The 27,427-nt window shown below is 46.1% G+C and overlaps 1 protein-coding gene across 7 annotated transcripts in view; it reads left to right on the forward strand.

Annotated features, from left to right (window-relative positions):
* ERC2 (ELKS/RAB6-interacting/CAST family member 2) overlaps positions 1-27,427 on the forward strand; it is a 784,528-nt gene that overhangs the window by 438,065 nt on the left and 319,036 nt on the right. The window lies entirely within an intron of this gene.

Here is a 27,427-nt window from a genome sequence, read left to right on the forward strand (position 1 = left end):
CTGGGATGGGATGTGACCTTAGCGGTAACAGTGAAGATGTGTCTGCAGCTGGAGCCTTGGTTCTAATGAGCCAGGATGGAAGCTTCTAGAAGGCCTCCTGAGCCCCAGCCCTGCAGGGGGGCTACAAGTATCCAGGGGGCTGAGGGACAACGGTGCCAAGGGAGCTGGGGTTCTGGGCTGTGTTTTAGGCTGGATCACTAATCAGCTGTGTGACTTGGAACAAGTGAATTTTTTATTTCTGATCCTGTTTTCCCAGCTTCAAAGGGAGAGGCTTGTCCTGGGGAAAGGCCCCTTTTAGCTCTGAAATGGGGGGGTCCTGGGGCTAACTGAAGGGTGCATGTATGCGATTTAGAAGGGCCATCCCCAGGGGGTGGTCCACGGCCATGTGGAGTTGCTGTTGCTGCAACAGAGCACTGGTGTCCATGGCAGCAATACTGTCCAGTGGGAATCCAGGAAATGGGGTAGGTGGGTCGCCTTCACTACCAGCCCTGTAATATATTGTCTGTCTCTACCTGTAATTTATTCTGAGAGCTCTGTTCTCCATCTGAAGTGCAAGATCTGCATTATAAGAAGACCTCTGTGGTGTGCACCAAACATCATGTTTTCTTTCTTTAGAATATTTGGTTATAATAGTACATCTGCCAAGTGTTGGTTTTTTTTGGTAGAAGATAAAGATTAGAGCTCTGACAGGCTGGTCACAAGATACGCAATGTAGGAATCCTCAGAACTGAGCCCCCTGGGTTCTAGGCTTATTACTCAAGGGCAGGAGCTATGTGGCTTTTAAATGTAATTGTTTGTGAGGTGGACTATTATTTTAATATAAGCCACCACGTCACTAAGGGCTATTTTCCTTCCTCAACTGTGTGGGTCCTGGTGAGCTGTGGGAAAATAGACTAATTTGACAGAAACTGGGTTGATTATTCTCTGGATTTGCATTTCCCAAAGCATGTCTAACACAGTGAAGTCCTGTGAGATACGATAAGAAAAAAACTGTGCATTTGTCAAATGCTTTTGGAAAACAATCCATCCTCGATCCTTTGCCTGGAGAATCCATGCACATTAGCATATTAAAAACTCAGAGAAGTCCTGTAGTCAACAGAACTGTGTAATGTTCTTTATTCCCAGATTTCTCCAACTCATTCCCAGATTTCTCCAACTTTTTTTTTTCTCTCTTTCCTGGAACATCTATTAACATTGCAAAGAATTAGTGTTTTATGGAATTTGGGTGGATGCTGATGTGGCGAGTTCACAGTGCTGATAAGTGAGATGTGCAATCAGCTCTTTGATTACGGTTCCAGGTTGAAAAAACTGCAGTGACATATTGTTAAATCTTATATTATCTTTGCTGAGTAAGAATTCACTGGGGTGCCTTGCAGGGGCTTTGCGCCTGCCACTTGTTGAAAAGATAGTTCTGTTGGAATGATTGGTGAAGAAAGCTGTACTTCTGATATACTTTTTAAGAACTGCATCTCATTGAAAAAGTTGACGGACAGCAAACTTGAAAAATGTTTATGACAGGCATGGTAATATTTCCTTCTCTTATGCCTTGACTCTGGGCTCTCCCTTGACTTTTGATTATATGCTCACAAGTATGCTATGCCCCAAATCCATAGGAGATGAAGAATGTTTGGGAAGAAGGTGTGGAAATGATTCCAGCCTTAAAAAATGAAATTGGCTTTTTTGAGGAGTCCGTTGTTAATTCTCACTTGTATGCATTTTCGCCTGCTAAGGCAGTTCGGTGGTGTGTGTGCACTACTGCCTTTTGGTTGCTGTTACGCTGTCAAAATCAATTATATGGTTTGAAAATGAAGCACAGAGCGTCCCTGTGTCATTACCAGGAGGCTTGTTTTTATTTTGGTCGCGTTTCTTTGGCTTGCGAAAGGATCCTTGTGAAAAATTAGAAAACCGCAAGCTGGAAAATGTTAGCAGTTAAACAATAGAACCTTGAATGTATGTCTCCCGGACGCCTGAGTCGGATCATAAATGGACCTGTAATTGCTGAATGAACTGCACCTCTCTTAACCTGGCTTAATGACGGCTTTACCCTTTCACTCATCTTACAAGGTTATTTTCCCCCTTACTCTAAATGGGGGATTAAGGCAGTGCTAGACTGTGGCTTGGTTCTCCTGGATTCAGTTTCATTTCACAGAACTTACTGCACGTACATTAGAGTCCGATGTTTGAGACCAGGGCAGTGGTTAGAACTACATCTCAGGGGCTCTGAAGTCTGGGGGAATATATATACAAGATATATTACAGGGGGCGTGAGGACCCCTCTCTCAGTTGTAGCAGATTCTGTAATGTTTTTACTTCTTAAAGCTTTTTTGATTCTCCATATAAAAATAAAGTCCCATCTCTATTCTAAGTGTTTATGAAATGAGCGTTTTCATCTGTACAGTCATTCATTCCACCGCCGTTTGTATCAGGCTCTGTACTGACCTCGGGTCCCTGCTCCACCTGCACCCTGTCTAAAGGACAGACAAAACCGTGAAGACATAATCCATGATAGTAGACCTACTCGGAGATGGAGGAATACAGCCCAGAGAGCGTCTCTCCGTAGGTTAGTCTAGACAACCCCACCGGTTCAGAAGGTGAGCGTTCTGAGCCCCGGCAGCCTGTTGGCGTTCCCTGGAGCTGTTCCCACGTTGAGGGGCTGGGCTCTTCCCCGGATTCTGACGAGCACTTCCTTCCATCATTTATGAGTCAGGAAATGTCATTGTACATATCCAAATATAAGCCATCCCGGTTATAAAGCCATCTACTGTTTCTCAAGGAGGAAATTTCAAAACCTTTCTGAAGTTTGAATATATAAACTTAGAGGGGAAGAGAGAAAATAGTCCAGATGTCTCCCTAAGATGCTGACTTTGTTAACTTAGTTATATTTAAAATCCACTTCCTACTTTTTGCCACTCTCGTATTTAACGGCACAGTCCGCTCCAGCTCTCCACAGGCGTCCTCCGCCTGAGTGTCAGTGACCCCCGCCCCCCCGGAGGGCTTTTCCATCCTGGGGGGACAGTCTTCTCAGGTCTGGATGCCTCGGCCCCGAGCTGCGACTCCAGTGCTTTGGCCGCCTGTGTGTGTCACTCACAGGAGTGCCTCGCGAGGGCCCCAACATTCTTCCATGTAACAGGAGCAGGGCTTGTTTTACAACTTGGGGGCAGGTGTATCACGCAGGGTTGTAGCTGCTCTGACTAGGGCGTGTCTCTATCACACGGGGGAAGCTGGTGGGCTCCCGCGTTGACTCCTGATGTTGTCACCTGCTAGCCGTGTGACGGGAGGGAAGCGAAGTGTCCGCACGTCAGGTGATACGGTGCCCGCCTCCTAGTGTTGTGGTCATTCAGAAAACAGCACGCAGCGCGGGCAGGCGTGGGCTGGGGCCGCCGTGACGCTGACGACGTCTTGTGGTCCAGCGTTTACACGTGTGGCACCTGACCACCGCCTGCAGCGCCCTGGGAGATCGGTCCTGGTTTCTCTGGGACTCCCTCCCCTCCCATGTCCCCAAGCCTGCCCCACCCTTGGGTCCTGGGACCTGCTCTTCCTCAGCTGGAATGTTCTGCCTTCCGCTGTGGGTGTGATGTGCTCCTTCACTTGGGGAGGGTCTCTGCTCAGATGTTGGCATCTTCTCAGAGAGGCTTTCTCTGAATGCCCTTGCTGACTGTCCTCCTCATTCTTCATGTCCCACCCCTTGGTGGGATAGATGGACCGCCGAGTAGTCAGACAGGTGACGCAAAAACTGGGGATAGGACATACCATCTAGATTTTGTCATGAGGTTTGAACAGGGTACAGGGCCACTCATGCCCACCCTGCCCTCAGAGCGACTGCCTCAGGGGGCAGGCACCCTGTTGGCTCACACTGAAGAAGCACAGCCTGCCACCTGGAGACGCCGGGGGAGGATGGCAAAACGGGCAGCAGACTCTCAGGGCGCGCGTTTCTTCACGCTTCAGTTCTGCGCTGAAGCCGTACTGCTGAGAGTGTTTAGGGCTTGGACCCGATACTTGTAGGATGAGTGAACAATTTTCTCATTAGCAAAGAGTTGGCCACTGTTTAACTGGCAGATGGGCAGACTCACTGAGTCATTCCCAGCCGTGCAGGGGGCACCTGCTGTGTGCCGGACACTGTGCAGGGCGTGCACGCCTATGAGCACAATGACTACATTGCTCCCCCACCCCAAATAGTGCAGTTTTTGAGGCTGTTATTTCCAGAGGGACGTTCCCCTTCTCAGCCACCACCCAGTGGTGTCTGTTTCCTAGCATGGCGGCTGTTACTCAAAAGCTTTCTGGAGCTTCTTTGGCCACCTGAAAAGCCACATAAGAGACTTTTGGAATTTGGAATCAAAACACGTTCTTCCGTAATACCGGAGTTTCCTACTTAGATCAGCAGCCTGATTCACTAAACTTGATTCTAAACGACATGTGGCTGTAGAGTTATGGTGCTGGCATGATACTTTGTCACAAAAATGTGCCAGACTCAGTTCTCGGTTCCAAGCCGACGTTCCCAGAATGCCTTGGGGAAAAGCCATGCTTCTTTGGAATAAGTAACGGCCTCCAGGAGGCCTGCCCTGTGTAAGGATGACATGCATGGAGATGGCAGTGTTCGCATGTTTTGTGTGTCCTCTTATCTTTTTTTCTTCACGCCATGTTATTTTATTTTGAGATGAAGCAAGTTAATTTTTAGGCATCATGTAAATAATACACTGATTGGGTTTCCAACTTTTCAAATGACTGCTTCGATACTGTGAAAGATTCAAAGTAGTTTACAACCACACAAAAACTTTATGTTGCCAGAGTTGACGTCATGGATGACGCTGAGTCCTTGAGGGCCTCAATTATACAGAAAGTTCCCTGAGTTCTCCCTAGTTTTTTCGTCTGGATCTGGTTTTTGTGCCTTTCCCATTGTCCATTTCATAGAAGAGGCTGCATCTCTTGGTTAGTGGCTGATACTTGTTAATTCTTTCACCTAGAGTTACCCAGCCTGGAGTCCATTCCTTCTGCTTCAGAGCTGCGTCATGTGGAGTTTCTTCATCTTGCCGTGCCTCAGTTTTTTCATCTTTAAAAAAGGGATAAGAAGACCAGCTATCTGGCACGTTTGTATGAAATCAGGGCCATCTCAGTGTACAGTCACGACCTCCCTTCTTTGCCCACGGGATGTTTTCAGCAAATGACAGCCACAGGTCCTTTCGTCACCCCTGTCAAATACTGTCGTGAGCATTGACCAAATCATCAGTCATTGTAGGATATAATGAGGCCATTGTCAACTTCAGATTTTTCTGTTCAACTTTCAGTTCCTTGGGTTCTACTGTATTAAAAATTCACATGCCTGTTCTGGTAGTTTAGCATTCATTGGGAGAAAAATCTAAGATTTATGTGTCCGTGGGCTTTTTCCCAGCATTGTAAATTTTTAGAACTTTTCTTAATGTTTGGCAGCAAGCCATGCTCTCAGTGTTTGAGCACACACACACTTAGGGTAGATATGCAAGTATGCAGGTATATACACATATGTATGTATATTCACGCCTAAATTGTTTTATTTTCTATTTGAAACACCATGGCCTCCTTAATTCTGCTTGCTGGCATTCAATGACTCTATTTTCTGCCTCCAAATTAAACACCCAAAGAATTTGACGCGTAGGCACCAAAATGGTAGCCTTTAAAAAGCCACTGACTTCACATAGACAGATATTTGAGACAGAAAAGCCCTTTCTTCTTTGTGCTCACTTGCTGTCTGGCCTCACCTGGTCGTCTGAAGTAAACTGTGGGTAGGTTGAGCTAAATATGGCCTTGCGTGCCCACGCGCTGGAGGCGGACAAGGGGTTCCCGTAAACTGAGAGGCCAGATGCGGTCTGCAGGTTGGAGGCCGCGGGAGCAAGGAGGCTGAGGAGGAAATGGCATGGCTCCTGTGGGTCCAGGTTTACCTGCAGTTGGTTTGGGCCACAGAGCGCCCTCCGAAAGGACTTTGACGGCTACTTGGTTAATTTGATTGATGCTCTGGGGTGTGGGAGGGAGGCAGGAGCCCTGAAGGGTATTTATAGTGCCCTGCACATACAGGCTGCAGAGGCGGCCACAAACCCAAGCTAAGCAGACATTTTTGTGATGAAATAAATTTTAGAAATGCTCTGTACACTTTCCCAACAGACTAAGTGCAAAGAGCTATTATTATTCTCCGTGCTCAAGTCTAAAACATTTTGTTTGCCATCTTTGTTGTTGCTTAAAGTTTGCAATTGACTTGGCCTAACCCAAACCCATGGACAGCTGTTTTCCTGAGATATTAAGATTCTTTTCCTTGACTATTTTTGCATTGAGGGCAGGTTTTTTCCTCTCCCAGTGTGAAGGTTGGCACTGGTGATCGGGCACCATTATTTTTTTTATTCTTCATAGTTATTAACAAGAGCATTTTTTGCTGGACAGGCTCATGTACTAATTGCTTTCTTTTTAGTGGTTCCTTGTCAAAAGGTATGCGTATCTCAAGGTAGGTGGCCTCATCCCAGCTGGGTGTTTATGGAAAAGAATTCCAGGATGGCTCAGTCCTCAGGGTGATGTGTTGCTTTCAGATTTTGCTGTAGTTGTGAGCAGGCAATGAGGAACTGTGCAGCTGCTTGCTTTCCTGAGCACTGAATGTTTTGGGAATATAGTTTAAGGGGTACCAGGCGGTGAAAGAAGGCTAACCGTGGAATGAGGACTGTGGGACATTGAAGCCAAGACCTGAAAGAGGAGCTTGGGCCAGCTAGGCACAGATTTTGGGGAAAGAGGAAACAGAATGTGGAAAGGTCCAGAGGTGAGCATGGGCTTGGCTTGTTAGAAAAATAACAATATACATCATGTAGAATTATTAAGAAAAATACTATCTATCTCTTAGGGTTTTGTAAAGATTAAATGCGATGAAGCTCAGTAAGTACTTAGTCCCAGGCACACAGTGACAATATATGTCATAATAATATCATCATTATCTTCCTCCGCTTTAAAGTTGTTCTCTGCACATAGTGATTCTCTAAAATACTTGAACAGACGTCAGAGAAAGGGGATGTTGTATTTCTAGGAGACTGCTTGGGCCTTTTTTGCCCCAGGTTGTCCATCATCCAGAGTTTTCTTGAGCCTAGCTTTCATTAGACCCACTCTCTGCCTTCAGACAGATCTGCTTTGATTCATGAACGGAGGCAAGCAAGTGGGAAGTTGGATGTGAAATATTTATTGCAGTGATGAGAACTTGCAGAAACACGGGAGACACTTGTACATTTCTTTGCTTACAGAAATCCAGCTGATCCTTACTTAAGTGTAGAGTCAAAGTAGATGAGAGCTTAATAAGCAAAAAACACATGCACGAACAGCTAATGCATTCGTACCTCTGAATTTAGCACTCATGAATGGACTAGAACTTTCTGGTTACCCCAGAGGCCCTCAAGAGATCTTACTCGAGCCAGCTCACCCCCACCCCCAAAGGATCACTCTCTGGGTTTGTGTGGTAATCACTGCCTTGCTTTCCTATATAATTTTTCTTACCCCATGTGTATCCTTATGTATTCTACACATTATCTTTGTCTACTTTTTGTTTGTTTGAAACCAAGCTTTAAAACTTTCACACGGGAGGAACTGAAATGAAATAAAAGTGGCCTTGTAGGGAAGAGCAAAAGTCAACGGGGAAAAAAAAAAGTGCCAAACTTGAAGGCAAACATGTCAAGAGGACGATTCTAGGAGAAACCGAGTAGAGCAGGGAGGGGCCTGGAGGGGGCGTGGCTGTCTCAGAGCCCCACCCAGGGGTCCCATGGGCAGTTTGTGAGGGTGCCCACCTGCCTAGGAGATTGGAAGGCGGCACAGCAGAGTGGCAGCTCCGAGCAGGGAGTTTTGGGGAGAGCTGTGCACGCTTGCCTGGAGCTCCTCCTTGGAAAGGAACACCGGGGCTCTTTCCAAGGCTCCGGGGAGGGAGATCGACAATCAGTGGATGGAAGAGTGAGAGAAAGTTGAGCGGGGAGCCATCCTCTGCTGGCTGAGGAAGCGGACCCTGGACACAGAGGCGGGGAGGGAACCCGAGGTCGACGCTCAACCAGGCACCAAGGGATGGTGGACCTCCCTGGGGCGTGTCTCTCCCTAAGGACCATCTACAAGAAGAGAAAGGAATTGGTTGAGACACAGCCTAGGCCAGGGAAGTTACCTCAGACTATCCTTATTGTTTTAATGTCCCTGTTATGTGCCATTTTTAAAAACTGTGTTCAGTCTCTATAGTTTTTAACCGTAAAATCTGAGACAAGCCTAAGGGGCATTTTTGTTTCCTTTTAGAAGAACTGGGGAGCCCTGGGAACAGCTTAGGAACATGGTCCTTCAGGGCCTGGCGGGAGAGGGGCCAGCTGGGAAAGCTGCGATGAGGCGGGTCCCCAGATGATGCAACAGCGAAGGCAGGATGGACACGGACCCAATGCACAGCCGATGCTCTGCGGGCGTATCAGGGGCCTGGATTTTAACTCTGGCGTTGCTATTAACTCCATAACCATTTTTTTTTTTTTAAAGAGTTGAGGGTGGGAAGCTCCCTGGAGACCGTTCATTACTTGAAAATATTTACTAAGTTTCTGGGGGCCATGCACTGCGCTCAGCCTCGGGCTTACGGAAATCCACAAGATGCCAAGACTCCTGTCCTTGCAGAGCCGCCTTCCGGGCGTGAAGCCTGGCTAAGCAGGAAATGAAGGCTAAGTGTGCTGAGTGCCAAGGAGGAGGAGGTGTGCAAGGACTTACCGGGGCTGTCTGAGCGTGGTGTTTGGGCTGGAAAGGCACATAAACTCGGTAACCTCTCAATTTTTTGGACGTAGAAGAAGGGAGTGAGCAGAGGAGGCCTTTTCCAGCGATGCGGTTATCCGGTGATAGAGCCTGGACTCAAACCCGAACCTTACTTGTGATCAACTACCCTATAGTCAGTGAAACACAGGTACATTTCATGGTGTGACACTGCAAGGTCAGGTGTCTGTGAGAGTAATGTATTTCAGTCCCTGATAAATTACCCCCAATCCTGTGTATTATCCAGTTTGTAGGGCTTTTGCTTTTCTACTTTTTATAAAATGTTGCATTAGGGCAGCAGTTGGAAAGCAGAAGCTACAATCCTGGCAGTTAGTTTGAATTTAGACACAACTTACGGCCCTTGAATTACCCTCAGAGATCTGATCCTGCTAAGCCCCTGAACCTTTCACCCAACGCAGAGCTGAGTTCCCTGGGGCTTCCTTACCCTGCATACTCTTTTGAATTTAGTTACCCAAGACTTGGGGGGCTTTGCGTGTCCAGCAATTATTCCATAACGATTTAACATCTGCTTAGTAATGCATATGCTATTGAAGATAAATTGACAATATTTTAAAAGCTATGAAAATAATAATTTATAAACATAAACAGTAAATGGTTGCCTACCCACTCAATTCCTTTTTCTGTGTGGGTAATTTGAAATATATACCTACTAAAATTTCCTCCACTGTTTACAAATGCTCTGTCTAATGAAATACTACAGGACAGAAAGCGTTCATGGGAGGCATGGTGTGGTTGTAAAACACCCAGACACACATGTGACATACATTTTATAGCTCTGTGTATTTTGCAGGCAAAACATTGAAACATTGTAGAAATACTACTGTGGGCTGTGAAAGCTGCTTTAGTAGCACAGGTATCTGTGTGTAATTATGATTTCGAGTACTTGTTACCAAGATATTTCCAAACTCGGTGTTGTCTGTTCATCTTTCCTTCTTGGGAACTTTCTCCAGATTTCTCCCGTCTTCTGGGAGGTGATTCTCTCTGTATTTGGTAAGGTCGTCCTGGGGTGTGACATGGTCTGGCCTCACGGGGACACGGCCTGAACATCCACCCGGCTGTCCAGGTCGGAAATACGAGAGTGTCCTCGGTTCCTCCCGGTCCTCTGTGACCCTTTGCGCTCACACCTCAGGCCCACCAGGTCCTGCTGACTTCAGCCTGTGAATACTGCTTGAATCTACACCTTTGTTCTGATCTCTCGCGTCGGTTATGCTGCGGCTCCCTGACTGGCGCCTCTGTCCCCAGCCTGATTCTGTTCTCATTAACGCTGTGTTTCCTCATTGCTGCCCCGCCTAATGCCTTCAGCATCTCAGCCGTCATGCAGGATGAACTCTGTGCCCTTTATCGGGACATCTAAGGGCCCCCCTTGCTGTAATGTCCCACCTGACCCACATTTTGCACCGGAACCTGCCTCCAGCCTTCATGTCTGGGCCTCAGTTCTCATGGTTCTTCTTGTTTAGAATGCTCCTCTTCCACTTAGCCTTCCCACCGACTGCTGCTTTTTCTCATACCTCAGCTTATGTGTCGCCTTGCCCAGGAAGCTGTATGTTGTTCCTGTGAATGGGCTTGGGTGCCTCATAATTCTGGCCTCAAGTCCCAATTTCTGTCCCTCTCTCTTGCTCTGCACCAAGTGCCTTTACCCCGCCGTCCCGCCTGCACTGAAGGCAGACCATCAAATACCTGTTGGGGTGAGGGACTCTGCTTCCCTGTATGAGGGCTTATCTTTCAGTCTGAAGGCGGATCACCTGGAATGTGTTTCCTCACTTACTGTTGTATGGAACCAGCGGTGGGATTCCCCCTCTCACTGTGAGGAGCAGATAGACCTCCCCTGGCTTGGCCCAGGTCAGTGAGCTATCAGCTGGCCCAGCACCGAGCATCCCTGGCTCTGCCCTGCTGCGCACCTACCCCGACCCTGCTGAGCAGCCGTGGTTGGAAGTGGCAGTGGGTGAAATATCCTCGTCTTAGCCTTGAACCTGCTTTGCACCATCTCCAGAATAGTGACCTGAGGATATCGCTTTCTGTGTTAGCCTTAACCAGATAGTACAGCCCGTAACCAGACAGAACCCTAGTCGTGTCAAGCGCATACACAGAATGCAAGCACACATCCAGACAGGCTGCACAGATCTGAATGCCATTCGCTGATGCATCCGGCTAGTTCTTGTAGTTCTCAATTCCATGTGCCCCCCTTCCTGCCCCCCACCCAGATATCAGTCCTCCTGCCCCCCCCCCCCCCCACCACTCACTTAGTGTTCTTCCTTCTCTGCCACTTCCTTCCTCCAGCCATGTGGTGGGAGGGGCAGTGCTCAGGTGGGGATGGAAATGGCCTTAAATTCCCAAGGTCGATGAAAGGGAAGGGGAAAGAAGCCCCCAGATCTGGACTAGGGGTGGAATGTCTAGACACTGGCTGGCAAGGTCACCTGTTTTTGTCAGTAGTTTTATCGGCACACAGCCATTCGTGTGCACTCATTTACGTACTGTCTGTAGTCGCTTTCCTCATATGGCAGAGGTCAGTATTCGCAACAGAGATGGCAGGGCCAGCAAGGTCTAAAATACCTGCTCTCTGCCCTGTGCAGAAGAAGTGTGCTAACCCCTGTGCCAGAAGACAGTGAGGCCTTTTCTGATGAGACATTTAAGTTTACTGGCATGTCTCCTTTTTATTGTTGTTATTATTATTATTATTATTATTATTCTACAAGAATCTCTGTGTCCCTGGTCACTTGAGTTGTATTATCCAAGGTGCTTTTCTTGTACCCTGGCCCTGTATGTGTCGGAATCCAGGGCAGGGAAAGTTCATGGACAGAGATGGTGGCAAATCTGTCTCCTTCCACATGTAATCTGGTGTCCTTAGCTTAGTGGTAATTGGTTTTTAATGTGTTAAAGATTTTAGTTCGGTTAAAAAGAACTAGAGTGCCACCTGACTGCTATGACAAATAGGTTTCATTTTGACAGTTCTGATTTATTGGTGGCTGTTGGGAAGGATTATAAGGCCCCAGGGCCTTCAGCACACAGCAGTGCTGTGACTGATCAGTGATGTCTGTCGGGGCTGTGCGTTAGGTAAGTGATCCGTCTGTCCTAAGCCAGTGCCTTCTTCCTAAAGCCATAGAAAGTGTGAAGGCACGAATGACTGCCGTTCAGTACACTGTAACCTAGCCCCTAATCTGATGGTCAGTGATAGGAGAGTCTCTGTCCCTGAGAGTCGTCATTCTATAACCCAGAGTCATAATATTTATAGCCTAGTAAGGAGATGCAAGATGGCAGCTGAATGATTTATAAAATATATGACCAAAAACCATTCTGTGTTTATAATTACATCCTCTGAGTCAACTTTTCCTTTTTTTTTGTGGTAAAATACCCATAACATAAAATGTGCCACTTTAACCACTTTTAAGAGTATATAATTCTGTGACATGAAGTATATTTCCGTTGATGTTCAACCATCCCCACCATCCGTTTCCAGAACCATTTCATCTCCTCAGCTGAAACTCTGTCTGCACTGAACAAAACCTCCCTGCCCCTTCCCCCAGGCCCTGGCAGCCACCACTCGCCTTTCTGTCCGTATGATTCTGACATATGACTAAGTAGCGCATAGGAATAGAATCATATAATACTTGTCCCTTTGTGCCTGGCTCACTTCGCTTAGCATAATGTCTTCAGGGCTCCTCCATGTGTGGCATGAGTCCGAATGCCCTTCCTTTTTAAGGGTGGGTAATACTCCATCGCATGCATGCATCACACTTTGTTTATCCACTTGGTGGTTGGCGGGCATTTGGGTTCTTTCTGCTCTCTGACCTAACAGTGCCGCCGTGAACCCGGTTTGAGCCTCTGCTTTCAGTTCTTTTGGGCATACACCCAGCAGTGGGATTTCTGGATACTATGGTAATCCTTCCATCACTGTTTTAGGGAACCGACGCACTCTTCCACGTAGCCACCGGCTGCCCCGGGTCCCCGCCCACACTTCTGACAATAGCCATTCCGATCAGCGGGAAGTGGCATATCCGCGTGGTGCCGATTAGCATTTCCCTAATGGAAATGATGTCTGAACATCTTTTCGTGTGTCTGTTGTATATCTTCTTTGGACAAAAGTCTGTTCAGGTTGAGTCAACCTTTCAGTCCGCTCACACTGCTGGCTTCTGTAAAGAGCCAGAGACAGAGCCCGTGTCAGCCGGGAATTTCCCCGCCAGGGCCTGAGCGTCTGGAAGGCTGTCCTGCCAGAAGCCTCCTGTGATTGTCATCAGGAGGCAGGGAAATGTGAGGGGAGGGGGCGTCCCAGGGAGAGGGGATGCTTTGAAGGCACCGCAGGAATGAAGAAGAGAGAGAATGGGGCGGGGGGTGTGGGTGGCTGCTCGATAATATTCAACGTGAATCTTCCCCCCTTGCCCAGAGTAAGAGAAAGGGGAGGGGACGCCGCGAGGGCTTGAAGTGTGTTGCTTCCTTGACTTTTAAAATAGGCCCCTTTCAAGGTTTCAAAGCCTCAAAACCCACAAGTGACATTTTTAGGACAAGGTTTTTTGTCAGAGTGGAGGCCTTTGATTAGCTCTCCATAATTGCTATGTTTATGGTGTTTCTTTCCCTGTTAGCTATGTTTTAGTAGAGCAGAGTTTGAGTTGGTCTTGTTAGAAACGTCACTCTGGGAGCTTTGAATTTACTTTGCCCCCGGTAATAGAAATAATTTAAGTTAAGCTTACATGGACTTAAAGTCACTGATTTGAACTACATGGGTTAGAAACATTCTGGGACAATTGACGGAAAATCCTAGTCCACTTACTTAATTTGAAAACCAAATGACTGCAGGAGGTATGTCTGGGAAGTCTCCTGGGTAAGTGAGTGTCCTTTGTCTGAGCTAACTAACATGTTGGGTGACCCACTACCTCTGTGACTGATACTATATAGTTGTTAGAATTTAGCAGGGACATAGAGAGAGAGATGCGTGGCTGATCTTATTTAACAAAACTTTGCTTAAATGAGGCACAATAGTAAGTATATTAACAATACAGATTATCTGAAAGAAGTGGTTAACCATTGGTCAATCTGTTGTTTAGATGCCCCAGATATTTTTTAATGTTTCCTATTGCACATAATTCCTAGCAGACATGGTTTTCCAGTTATTTCCAGCTATAAGGAATAGAGCTCTCCACATATGAAGTACATACATATATAACCCGGTATTAAACGAAAGCTAGCAGACAGGTGCTATACCAGTACTCTTTCATTTTTGTGGCTAAAGGTAAAACAAAGTTATTTACACGTTCCAGCTTTGGACGGAGGGATCTTAGGTGCCTTTGCACTGTATTCATTTGCTCTTAGCATTTCTCTCTCTTTTTTTAAAAAACTGTACCCATACTCAGTTTTGACTGTTTGGTTTGTGATGATAGAGAATTTTGGCCCGCCATGCTGAGGATTCCCAGTCAAGACACAGTCCCCAAACCTGGCCTATATGACTCTGTAAGATGGAAAAATTTGAGAATATAGCCTCTAGGGAAATGAATATGGTTTACAGTGAGAATCAGGAGGCACCTCTCAGAGCTCACCTGGGCCCTGACTCTGACTTCTCCAAACACCATCTTAAGGATGATAAGTGTTCCTAAGAATTTAAAGGGTCATAACTCTTGTGGAGGTAATGTTGTTTATGTATTTTTATTTATAATAGTCAGCAAGATTTCAAATTCCTGTTGGTGGGCAATTAAGGTTCACACTGATTTGACTGAAGCCTGTAATACCATCAGTTGAAGCAAACGTGAACCGTATAGTTAATAACTTATCGTCCAATCCCACAAACATATTCACAGTTGGCTTTGACTTTAGTGCATAAGCAGTGAATTGTGGGAGCAGTTTCAGGATGTGCTCGGCGGTTGCTGCACTGCCAAGCCAAGCACAGTGGTTGAAGTTCAGGCTCTGCCATCACACAGGCTGGTAGGTTCGGACCAGGCTTCGTCACTTCCCAGCAGTGTGTGTGACCTTGGACGAGTCGGTCACCTCTCTGCACCTCTCTTCTTCAATGGTCAGGTGGGGGTGGTAACAGCGCCTCCCTCATGGAAGTGTTGGAAAGGTTCAATGACCTGTATACAAGCTGGGAACTTGGAAGAGGGGCTGGCAAAACACTGAGCACCCGATAAATGTCCACACTAATATCGTCAGCATCGTTATCACTTACTCCTCTCTTCCTGTGCAGTTCTGCAGAAGTCTCTGCTCTTTTGTTCTGAGTGTGATTTTATATCTAAACATTAGTTTGCAATTGTATTAGAGGTAGAGAGACAGTAAGAGGTTAAAGTAGAACCCATGTGGGTGCTTGACATCATCAAAATAGAATTGCGCCGACTCTGTGTGGATTGAATCCTACAGAATATCTTGGGTGAAATGTAGTGGCTGTACCCTCCAGGGAGGGATGGTGTCTTTCATAGTGACGCCCACACACAGGTGCCTGTTGAGTTTTTGGACGGTCAGCAAACACCCTTCTCAGTGTGTGTGTCCCCAGCTATGCCTTCTCATTTAAAATATTGCTGATAATTGATTAAATACTTATTACTTCATTTCCTTTTAAAACCAATCACGATGTACTTGAAACATACTAGACAGCACAGAGACTATTGTAAATAGCATCCATTTACCCAACACCCACACTAAATAAATTTTAATAGATAAATAAGTAAGTAATATTTGCCATACCTGCTTGATATCTTTTAAGGAGATAAACCATTATACTCCATGCTGTTCCCATTTACCTCCATTTTCCCCAAAGAGAATCGTACCCCGAGCTCCGTGTATCGCCTTCCAGGTTTATTTGCATACTTATTGGACATATGTATGTATTTCTAACTAACCAGACTTTTAAAATAATTTTACTAGATATTTATGAATTCATAAATACTATGTACTATTATTTTGTGCATTCTTAAAGTGCAGCGTAAATGGCTTCATACTTTGCTCTTTGCTTCTCAGGCCTGCCACTCACTGGCTTCCTCCCTATTCCTTGAAAACACTGGGGATCCTGTTTCGGGGCCCGTGTCTCCCTAGTTCCTTTTGGCTAGAATTTCCTTCCCCTGCTGTCCATGTGGCTAGGCCTCTCCTCCTGCCAGTCTTCGTTTAAATGGCTCTGCCTTCAGGCCTTCTGGGCTACCCCGTCTAACATTGCAAATCCCTCCAACCCTCCTTCTCTTTTCCCCACTCCAATATTTCTTTAGTAGTTTTCACCACCCAGGTCACTGAACATTTGACTTGTTTTCGGCTCTATTTTCTGTCTCCCTCCACTAGAATGCAAGTTCATTGAAGGCGGCCGCTTTTATTTGTTTGTTTTTCTTTTTTTGGTCTGTTTCCATCACTGCTTTCTACTAGACCCCTCCATAGTCTTCAATAAATATTTGATGACTGAATAAATGTGTATTTTGGGGCAATTCACTTTCTTTTTTTGCATTTTTGAAGTGTATCCCACTTGATTACCCATATCTCTGTTTTATTTTCACCACTGTGTAGCACTGCCTTAGATATCTAACTCATGGTAAATACCCATTTTTTGTAATGATGGACACATTGTGCCATATTTTTCCTTTTACAAACAAAGCTGGGTGGGCATCATTGAGCATTCTTCTTTAGGCAATGGCGTGAGAGCTTATCTGTCATAGGTACTCTGAGGTGAAATTCCTGTTTGTATCAGTTATCTATTGCTGTATCACAGAACACCCCAAACCTACTGGCTTAAAATAATGGTGGATACAATTCTGTGGGTTGGGAGGGTGGTTCTGCCTCTTTTCCTCATCTGGTTGTGATCAGATGGTGGCTGGAGTGAGTGACTAGTCCATCGCGGCCTCACTTACATGTCTGGCCACTGGGACTGCCTGTTGCCTCGCGCACCTTGATCTCATCTTCCAATAGGGTGGGCAAGCTCCACACAGCCTGGCATCCTTGGGGTGTCATTCCAAGCAGAAGCTGCAAGAACCTTTTGAGGCCTAGACTCTGGAGTGCCCGAACCATCACTGCCACTGCGCTCTGTTGGTCAGAGCAGACCACAAGGCCAGCCCAGATTCAGGGGAAGAGAGAGGGGGCAGCCTGTTGTGGCCATATTTTCCTAATTGACCATGTTGGGTCATAAGTCTCACACATCTTCAGCTTTACTAAGATGTTGCCAAATTTTTCTTTCAAGCAGTTTTACTAATTTATTTTCTAGTCGGCACCAACCACTGAAGAGGGAATGCCTTTGAAGCAAGTGTATGGGACAAAAGAGATGCTCGTGGGCCCCTCCAGTATCTGTCCTTTCTTTACATAGTAAACTCTGCCAGACATTCAACAAAACCTGAACCTGTCCTTCCTGGGCCCACAGATGGACAACATTCCCCAAATCCCATTGTAGTGGGGGGGAGGCCATAGGATGGAATTTTGGTCAAGTGATTTTTGCCATTTTTGAACTTGGAATATAAATTACTTTGGTAATTACCAAAATGTAGTTCACTCTACTCTCTCATCCCTGTCAACTGACCAGTTGCAGAAGATCTCCTAGAACTCAGGCCCAGACTAAAGGGTGGTGGAACCATTAGACAGAAAGAAACTAATGGCTGGCTCAGAGTGAGCATCCACCCACCACCATTCCTGCTGTTGAGTGCAATAAATTTGAACTAGAAATAAACTTCAGTATAGGCCACAGAGATTGCAGGGTTGATCTGTTAAGCCAGTTGACATTTCCTTAAGTAGTACAACCCTGGATGAATAGATACCTTTCTTTGTAAACTTCAGGTCTAGAAAAGAATTAATCATCCAGCTTAATCTCCAAAGATATAATTGGTATCCACATGTCATTCAAATAGGTGTATATTATATGACAGCTTTATTGAGATGCAATTCACACACAAGTTGACCTATTTAAAACGTGCCATTCAGTGATTTTCAGCCTATTTACAGAGTTGTGTGACCATCACCATAATCAACTTTAGAAATTTTTGTCACTCCAAAATGTAACTCAGTACCCATTAAGCAGTTACTCCCCATTTCCAGTTCCCTGTCCCCAGCCTTGGTAGCCACTGATCTGCTTTCTGTCTCTGTGGATTTGCCAATTTTGGATATTTCGCATGAATGGAATCATATAATAGGCAGCCTTTTGTGTCTGGCTTCATCTACTTAGGGTGATGTTTTCAAGGCTCATCCATCTTCGAGCATCGGTACTTCATTTGTTTTTATAAATGAATAATGTTGAGTTGCATGGCTATTTGGATATACCACATTTTATCTATCTGTTTATTAGCTGATAGCAGTTGGGTTGTTTCCACTTTTTATGAATAATGTTATGAACATGATTGTATACTTTTTTCCATGTGCCATTTTTTATCTTTCAAACATCCTCATAGAAAGTGTACGGGCATAAATGACCAATTTAATAGAAGAATGTTTATTTGAAAAGCAAACTTCTAAAACATCGGCATCCTGGGAAAAAAATACAAGAGGGTATCTTCAAGATGGAGCTTTGGGAATTAGTAAATTAACATAACCCCCTTCGTTCTACAGATCATGAACCTGACCTTAATACATCTCATCTGGAATATATCTTGTGTTTGTAATAATGGGGTACTTAGAATACAATGGAAACCATACCTTTTGGCTTTGCACTGTAGTTCAGTGCAAAATCCTACTGCTTTGGATTAATTAAACCTTCCTGCTTATTTATTTAGCATACATTTATTGATTGCCTACTCTGTCCTAGTTGTTTTCCAAGGTACTAGGGGTGTGACTGTTCACAAGAAGGACAAGGCCCTGCCCTCATTAGCAAGAAATGCATCTTGGAAAATGAACAGGACAATTGGAGGTGGTAACAGGTGCAGTGACAGAAATCCCCAGGCCCTATTACATGCAGTGCGGCGCCGGAAGGCAGGATGGCCATTTTTGAAGGTGAGCGATAAGTAGGAGCCGACCTCGCCGAGCTCTGGGATGAGCAAAGTCTGGCTGTCAGGAGCAGCAAGCATCATGCTGCCAAGGTGGCCGTGAGCCCAGTGTGTCTGAGGACAGAGAAAACCCCAAAAGGCTTGAGCCCAGTAGAGGGTGGCTGAGGGGGAGGTGCCGTAGTGATGATGCTGTATTGTTCCACCTGCGACTGTTAATTTATCAAATACTTTTACTTGTTTGCTTGTGTAAATCCTAGAATTTGTGTAATTTGATATCAATTGGGTTCTTAGAGGCAATTTTTGTCCAACGTTCTGGAATCGCATTCTGGATTCCTAGTGGTATGAAAAATCACCTGTTACAAGTACCAGTCTAAAAATCTGTCAGCGAGGCAATAAACGTTTGGAAACCCTAGAGCCAGTCTTTCCAAAGTCCTGGATATTTGTGTAAAATGAACCGAAAGTCAGCTAGCATGCCAAGCATTTTATGGGAATAAATTGGGTGCCTTGTGAAGTACACTCATTCTTCCAGGCCACTGGGACCCAAGGCCTCACCACGCTGTTGCCACAAGGAGTTGAATGGGTTTGCCGCGGTGGGAGGGTTCAGACCTCGCAGAAGGGACTGGCGTGACCTCAGGGTGGAGTTCATGCTCTGGGTCAGCGGCTGTGTGTGGGTAGGGCTGTTCTAAGACAAATACTATGGATATGTAAGTCCTATTTAGAAGATGTGAACTCCTAGGAGAAGAATTTTAGTGATATTTTATTTTTGTCCTGCCGTCTAAAAATGTCACAGCTTTTTAAATAAGCAAATAATTTTTGAAGTGATCTATAACTCCTAGCTTTTTAGGAACTTATTTAGCTAGCATTCTCCCTGTCTGCAATGTGGCAATGGATGAGGAAGTAAACACCGAGCCTCTAGACAGGCCCCCAAATTAAAAATCAGTTCTCCTCAAGAACTTCATTGCAGCCTCTTGGTTTTCTGCATCCCTGTATTTCTTACAAAGGTGAGTCCCTTGCTGCCAACCCCCAGCCAATCAGAAGACAGGAAAGACTTACACGTAGGTGTATGGCATTGGTAGGAATATGTGAGCTCCTATTGAACATCCCTGTTAGCTCAGATATTGGTTTCTCATTAATCCAAACCCATTCAACTCACTCTTATCACAATCATGACTACAGTTGTCAAGTGGCAGAATTTAATAAAAGTCCAAAAATATTAAAAACACAGTAATTTGTTTCTTCAAACTAAGGCATGTCATAAATTAATGTAAGTGGTATTGTTTTTTTGTGTGTCTGATTTTGTATCCTGCGCAACAGCCCTCGTGTATAGCCTTCAGACTTTTTTCTTTTTAAAGCTGCTGAAATGATGCTTTCTGTCTTTTCTGAGAATGTCTTCTATCAGCTGACAACAGTATCATGATCTCTGTAGGTATAGCAATGACTGTGTATTCATATGAGCTTCTAAACCTCCCTTGTTTTTATTTTAAAAAGTGCAAAAATAATGGTAAAGAGCATAGGGTTTGGTTAGTTGATATAGTTACTTAAACACAGAAATTACTACTGTCCTGACAGATGCTCATTTGAGACTTAGTCAGGGAGACTGTGGACGTGAACTTTTCAACTATGGACTTGACGACATGGAGAGTGCATGAAATACGGGACGGCCATGTGTGTTTCATGGAAGACTTGCTCTGAAAGGCAAGCGTGATTAGATATTTTAACACTCAACTGGTTGTGCCTTAGTTGTTTGAATTTCGTATGCATTTCCAGAAATGCATGTACCCGAATAGAAGACTGCAGGTGTGGTTAGCACTTAGAAGGAAGCGTGTCCAGGAAGGAAGATGCATCTCACTCCCCTCCTTTTACCCCCCAGGGGTAGGTGTCTTGTTTGGGGGGATAAACTTGAAGAGATTCCTCAAGATCAACTTCACAGTAGCTGTTGCCTTTGTGAGTCTACATTCACCCATTTGTTCATCTGCTGGTTGACCATATAACTAATTATTAGTAATACATTTTAACTAGCTATTGTGTATTGATATTACAGCCTAGGAAGACCCTTAGAATATTTGGTTTGCCTCTCATTTCAAGTAGGGATAGAAACAAATATTTCTGGTGTCTATATATGTGTTCCTTGAATCCAGTGTCCTCGCTGGGAGAGGGGCTATTCTGTCTCCGGTCTGTGGCCATCCTGAGAGCATCTGTAACCAAATGGCTCCTTTGACCTTTCAAGTTTAGGGGGAACAAGGGAGACCATTCAGATAGAATTACCTGAAAATTTGGTTGTATCTACGTGAACGTGGCGTTATGACTTCATGGTATTTTCTACTTCCATCCCTAGCGGTGACTTTATTTTGTGGAGGCCTTAGCAAAGAAACTCACCTCATTGAAGAAAAGGAATTTGAGTATCTTAGATTTCCTCCTCCACATATGGGAACCTGCAATCTCATTCATGCTCTGTGAAATTGAAGAAATTGGATATTTGGGAATGGAAATTGGTGGTCCTCCAAGCAATATGGGATCTAAAAGTGTTAAATCCTTTTATAAATAAACCTTGATTCAGACTGGAATGTCTTGGCTTGATCTTAAAGGTGATATTATAAGAGACATATAGCCGTTGACTGGCCTTAAAGATAATTATCTGCACATTCTACTCTTAGTCGGCCCCTCAGCAGGGCCTGCCTTGCGATGAAGTCAATACTCTTTCCCTTGCAGGAATATTACATTTAGATGGGCGTCCAAGCCCAGGATATTTATGAACCACACTCAGCTCGTGAACTACGAATGCAAAAGAAATCTCTTAATGACGGCAAATGTTATCTTTGAAGCCTTCTAGATTTCTGGGCTTATATGTCTGGATAATTTGGGTTTATTTCTAATTGGACCATATCCTGCTGTCTTTGGGTTGTGAGGTCAGTATTTATGATTTGTTTTTCTAAATTTGTGATTTCGCTTTCCTTCAGATGCACTAGGTTATACATTACACTCAGTTACATCACTGGGGTATGTGCATGTGAGCTTCTGATAAAATTTTGCAATGAAGTCTGTTGGTGTGGGCAATTTCCTTGAGACGGAGAGAGTGAGGGAAGGAGGGAGGGAAGGGGGAAAGAAGGCAGGGAGGAGGGAATTATGAGCAAGTTCCTTGTTAGGCTGTGCAGGGACAGCATCCCTCCTACCTGGCATGGTGCCACAGTAAGTTTTGTTGAATTAATGAATGAATTTAGAGAGAGCTTGAAACATGCTAATTGTTCTGCCTTCAATCCTCACAACAGACACTAGGAAGCAAATCGCTCTAGAAGGGACAACAGACTCGACCCTGACAGGCTGTGTTCAGATCTCAGCTCTGCCACGTGCTAGCTGTGTGATTGTGGGAAAATTACTTAACTCCTCTGTGCCCCAATGTCCTCATCTCCAAAATGGAAATGATAACTCAGAAGAATGTTGTCAGAAGTAAAAGGGATTTGTAAACAATTATTCACATGTATGCAGCTTGGATCAATGCCTGGCACTGGGTAAATGTTATATACCTGTTAATTAGTGTTAATACTTAATAGCTCATTAGTTATTGGGTATTGATGTTAGAGCTTAGAAAAACCCTTAGACTATTTAGTTTGTCTCTGATTTCAAGCAGGGATAGAAACAAATATTTGTGTGTTTACATACAGACATATACTTTAATGTTTTTTTAAATAGAGTTTTCTGTGTTTATCTTATAGACTAGCCACTGAGTCAACCTAAAAATAAGAGTATCGAGAGAAAACAATCAGAATACCTAGAATGTATATACATAAAAGAGAGGGCTTTCCATAATCAGATGGACAAAATTGCTCAAACATCCAAAGCCTTCTCAATATAAATACTTTTCCATGTAAATAATTATAATTAGTGAAAACAAACCCATAATCTTCAGTGCAAAAAACATACTTTATTTTTCCTAAGTCAAATTAAAAGTTAGATCAAAACCCTCCTCCCCATCAGCCATGCTTGGCAGAAACGCAAGTCTCAGACATTACAGGCCTCCCTCTCTCTCTCGGGGTTCTTAAAAGAACCCCAACATCATTCACCCAGAGTGCTTGAGGCAAGGCCTCTGGCCTCTGTGCCACCGGCTGCCTTTGGGGTCCAAGCCAACCAGAGCTGCTAACATGCTCCTGCCCACGGCTGCCAGAGGCCTTGCCCCTAGTATTTGGTCCCCGGATCTATGTCCCCACCCCTGGGAATTGCTGGGGGGATGGATGTGCCCTGCCATCTGTGAGGCCCACCACTCCTTCAGCACCCTGCACAGACCCCGCATCTCTGAAGGCCACCCTTCCCCACGCAGCCAAACACAGTCTGACTATTTGACTCCTTGGACCAAGAATCCCGGTTTTTGGAACAAAGGCCTCCTTCCTCTCCTCTCTGTGAAGAGGAAAACAAACCTCCCCAGGACTCAAACCCAGTCCCCAGCAGGAGAGGGACCCAGTCCCCAGCCCTTCTCCAGGCACCCAGAGCCTAGGAACATTCCCAGGCGGGTCATCCTGCCACCTAATCGTGGCACCATTGTGAACGGGACACAGAAGCAAAGTCCAGATTGGAAAGACACTAGAAGGGGGCCGGGGCGGAGTGGCTGGGCCTGGGGGTGCCGGTTACCCTGGTGGCCTGCCTGGACTGCCGGCCCTGCGATTTCTAGCGGCTTGGCCTTGGGCCCGTGTAACTGTCTGGGCCTGGTCTGTAATGCGGGGATCGTGTGGGACCTGCCTCGTTTAATGAGGTCCAGTAAACAGGCCAGAGCCTGGCCCAGAGCAGGTGTCCGGTGAAGGCGATTGTGTGCTCACCGAGTCATGCTGAGGCCCCTGCTTCCCTCTGCCTGGCTCAGCCGGCTTGTCCTCCGTGGCTCGGAAAGGTGGTCCTTGGGTCAGACCTGGACTCTGTTTCCTTCTGGGAGCTAGAGGTCACAGAAGCTTCGGGTGGGGAAATTTCAGGGGTGCCCGGAGTGGTGCAGAAAGGCTGGAAGGGAGCTTGAGGCTCATCTAATTCAGGAGCTCACTTTACAGAAGAGGAAACTGTGCCCAAAGAGGGGAAGGGAGTGACCTGGTAGGTTGGCCGTTCTTCCGGCGTTTCCAAGTCCTTCCTTCTCCGTGTCAGCATCCCCAGACCTCCCCGATCAGCCCGGTCCGGGCCTCTCTCTCCTGCCCATTGTCCCTGACCCTTCTGGTCTGCATCCCCTCCCTTTCAGTCCTCTGAAGAAGCACCTGCTTTCCAAACACCCCCGTCTGCCTGCCTTCCCCACCCCTCTGCCTGAGCCCACAGCTGCCTTACTAGCATTTTCTCCCCAGCACCTCCACGTGGCAGTGTTCCACCCATGCTTTTAAATAGGAGTTCAAAACTGAGAGCCAGTGAGCCACACGTGGCCCACAAATGTATTTCGTAAACTCAGGTAGGATTAAAATTTTTTTTTAATCTGTTTAATTATGGCACTGTTTTAAAAAATCAGATTGCACAAGAACAATTCACCGAGTTTTTCTTCTTCTGCTAAGAGGATCTGGCCCCTGGAGTCTGCATTTTTGCCTGGGGGAAGTTAGTTAACAGCTAAGGAGGGTTTCTGCTGCTTGGCCACCTTCTCTGCTTGTTGATAACTGGTTCACGCTGTTGTATTTGGGTTTGTGCCCGTGTTTTAAGACATTTAAATGCTGTCACTTCAGAGAAGCTTCCCCGCCCACCTCATCTTGCGTTTCTGAATGTATCATCTCTTCCTTGTTTATGCGTCTAACACTCTGCTTACGCCTTGTCGGTAGCAGAGATGGAATTCCGTCTTGCTTATTGTTAGTTTTAGTGAATAATACTTATCATCTATCAAGTGCTTACTAAGGGCAGGGCACAGGGCTGAGTGTTTCATGGACATTTTAATCTCCAGGCCCCGCTACGACCTTGTGTGAAGTATGCTATTATCTCCAATCTGCAAACGCAGAAGCCCAGAGAGTGTAAGTGGCTTACTGAAGGTCACACAGCTGGTAAGTGGCAGAGACGGTATTTAAGCCGTCAGCAGCTCAACCTCAGCACCCGTGTTTCCTCCTGTTTAACATTGACGGATCTCTGCCATCACAGTGAAAGCTGTAGGCTGGGCAGGAGTGTGATTTTCTAACTCCCTGACACTAAATGCTTCTAGAACACACACGATATCAGAGGCACAGAACTCTGATTCATTTTCTTCAGTTAAACAAGCAATAATGGTATCAGGAGTCATGACAGTACCTTGCGCCCACTACATGCCAGATGCTATGCTGGGCATTTACCCTGCAACCCCGTGTGATCCCCGCAACCACCTTACATGGCAGGACCTGCCATCTCCATGTCAGGTTGAGGAATTGGAGACTCAATAAGGTTGGTTACTTGGCCAAAAATGTGGGCAGCGAGGGGTTGAGATTTGAACCCTGATCTTTCTTGACTCTTGAGTCCTGTACTTTGTCCCACCCACCACCAGCTCTTTCATGTTTTTAAACCACTTTTCTCATTTAAAATCTATCAGTCCATGAATAAATCCAGCAAGCAAATCCCCTTGTTTCCCCTCGAGCTGTATGGATGACATGCCAGCTCCTTCAGTTGCCAGCTCCTCTGCAGACGCTCTCTGAGTGACCCCACTCTGTGCTGGGCACCGGGTCAAGGCCAGGATGCACAGGTGACGAGGCAAGGTCTATGTCTTCAAGAGCCTTACCAGCCACGTGGGGACTGTGGCAGGGAGCAAGAGTCCCTGTCCATCCTGCCCTGTGCATGGGGCAGGAGTCCCACACCAGGGCTCGGCCTGATCACTCTGCCGCATGAGCAGGAAGGAGTCAGGATACCCTCAGCACACATGTTAGTTTCCTTTCACTGACACAGCAGTCCTTGTGAATTTAGGGACTTTTCTGGGCCGGATGATCACAGTCTGTTTGCTTGCAAAGATAAATCCCCTGGGAGAATGTACACACCCCTCCTTCCCCAAATAGAGGCCGGCCTGTGACGTTTGGACTTAAATGCCCTTTGGAAAGTGGGCGCTGTCGTGTGAACCAGTAGTTCTCAAACTTCCACATGCATCAGAATCAGTCAGAAGTGGTGTTAAATCACAGACTGCTGATTTTCTAGGGGGTGGCGTGCAGGCAGGGGAAAGGATGCTGAGAATGTGCACTCTAACATCCCCATGAAGTCGTTGCTGCTGGTTGGGGGGACCCTCCCACCCCTGCTTCGAGGACCACTGGCATGAACATCAGGTGTTACTGTTTTTGCTAATTCTGGTTTTGAGTTAGGTGAATATTTGCTAAGTGCCAGCCATGGGCCAGGCCCCTGCTGGGAATTACAGATGACTGGGCGAATAAGTTAGGGAGCAGACAGCCTAGTGAGGGTCAGGGGAAGCTGCATACCGAGAAATTGTTCAGTAATTTAACATTGTGATGTGCACTAGGTAGGACATGAAGTGGGGCTGAGGACCGCCGGGGGGCAGGTGGGAGGCAGGCCGCTACTGTACCTGAGGGGACTGAGAAAGGCCTTTTGGGGGTGGTGACATTCATGCTGCCACGTGACAGGTGGGAAACTGTCTGTCATGCGATGTGCCCGGCAGGTGGGGGTAAGGAGGAGGCATGTAAAGGAGAAAGAACAGACTCCGCGAGGCCTCGGGGAGGGCTGGAGTGGATGGCGTGTAGCTGAGAGGCAGGCAGGGGCTGGATAACAGAGCGCCCTTGTCACCACGGGGAAGAGCTGGGGTTTTGTTTGCAAGGCCGCAGGAAGCATGAAGCCTCTTCGGAAACTGTATTTTGGTTTTGGAAGTCAGTGCTTGTAAGTGCGAGCATTCCTTAGTCTGCTCAGTTGTAAGGTTTTGGTTCCCTCCCCCCATAATACAGAACACTTGGGAACGGTAAATCCGCTCAGTTATCACGCACAGCAGGAGCACATGAAGGGGACAGGCAGCCTGGGAGAGATGCTCGATGTACCCCTGCCCCAACACCTGCCACCCCAAATTCTGAGCAGCAAGCCTGCTGGTTTTGTGTCTTCTTTTTCACATTTGGAAACTGCAGTGGCTTTTCGTGGGTAGAAAATGCTCTTTACCTGCTCACCTTTGCCTTGGCAGAAGTCAGCCATGTTGCCAGACACTATAAGGTAAATCCTAGGAGGAATGGCTGTAAACAAAGACAGCATCACCGACTGAAAGGGGGAACTTGTGTTTTTAGCTTTCATGCTTTGCCTTCTGTATGAATCAAAGCCGAAGATGTGTGCAGGCGAGCTGTGCCTGTGCACACCGCGGTGGCCGGGAGTGTGAGACGAACGGGGCCATGTCCCCCACCCAGACAGTCTCTCCTCACTGCGGAGTGGAGTGAGTCGTACTTTTCAGAATCACCCAGATGAGAACATGTGTGTGACGGTTTCTGCAGCCTTGGGAATGCCTGCTTCGTTGGTGGGGTCTGCTGGAATTGTACAAGGAAGCTTTCTGGGTGTGAGCTTTGTAGCAAATGGGTAGAATGAGGTTGGCAAGGGAAGAAACAGTTTTGATGTAATAAAAATATGATTATTCAGAGCCAAGATGAGAGCTTCCTTACTGCTTGGTGCTCAAATTAAATTTATTTTGGAAGTCACATCAGCCAATATTATGTTTCTTCGGAACCTTGGCTGTGTTTTCGTTCTGGGGGCGTCTTTATTTCACTTAACTGGTGCAGCAAACAGAAAAACCATAGAAGGTTTCAACTTTGTTTTTTTTTTTTATAATGCATAACCTACAGGTACTCCAGCCATTAAAATATGTTTTTTGGAACCTTGAAGAAATAACGTTAGACAAGGGCAAACATTTTGTACCACCC

Source organism: Manis pentadactyla, chromosome 1 (genome assembly GCF_030020395.1).
Source record: "Manis pentadactyla isolate mManPen7 chromosome 1, mManPen7.hap1, whole genome shotgun sequence".
NCBI lineage: Eukaryota > Metazoa > Chordata > Mammalia > Pholidota > Manidae > Manis > Manis pentadactyla.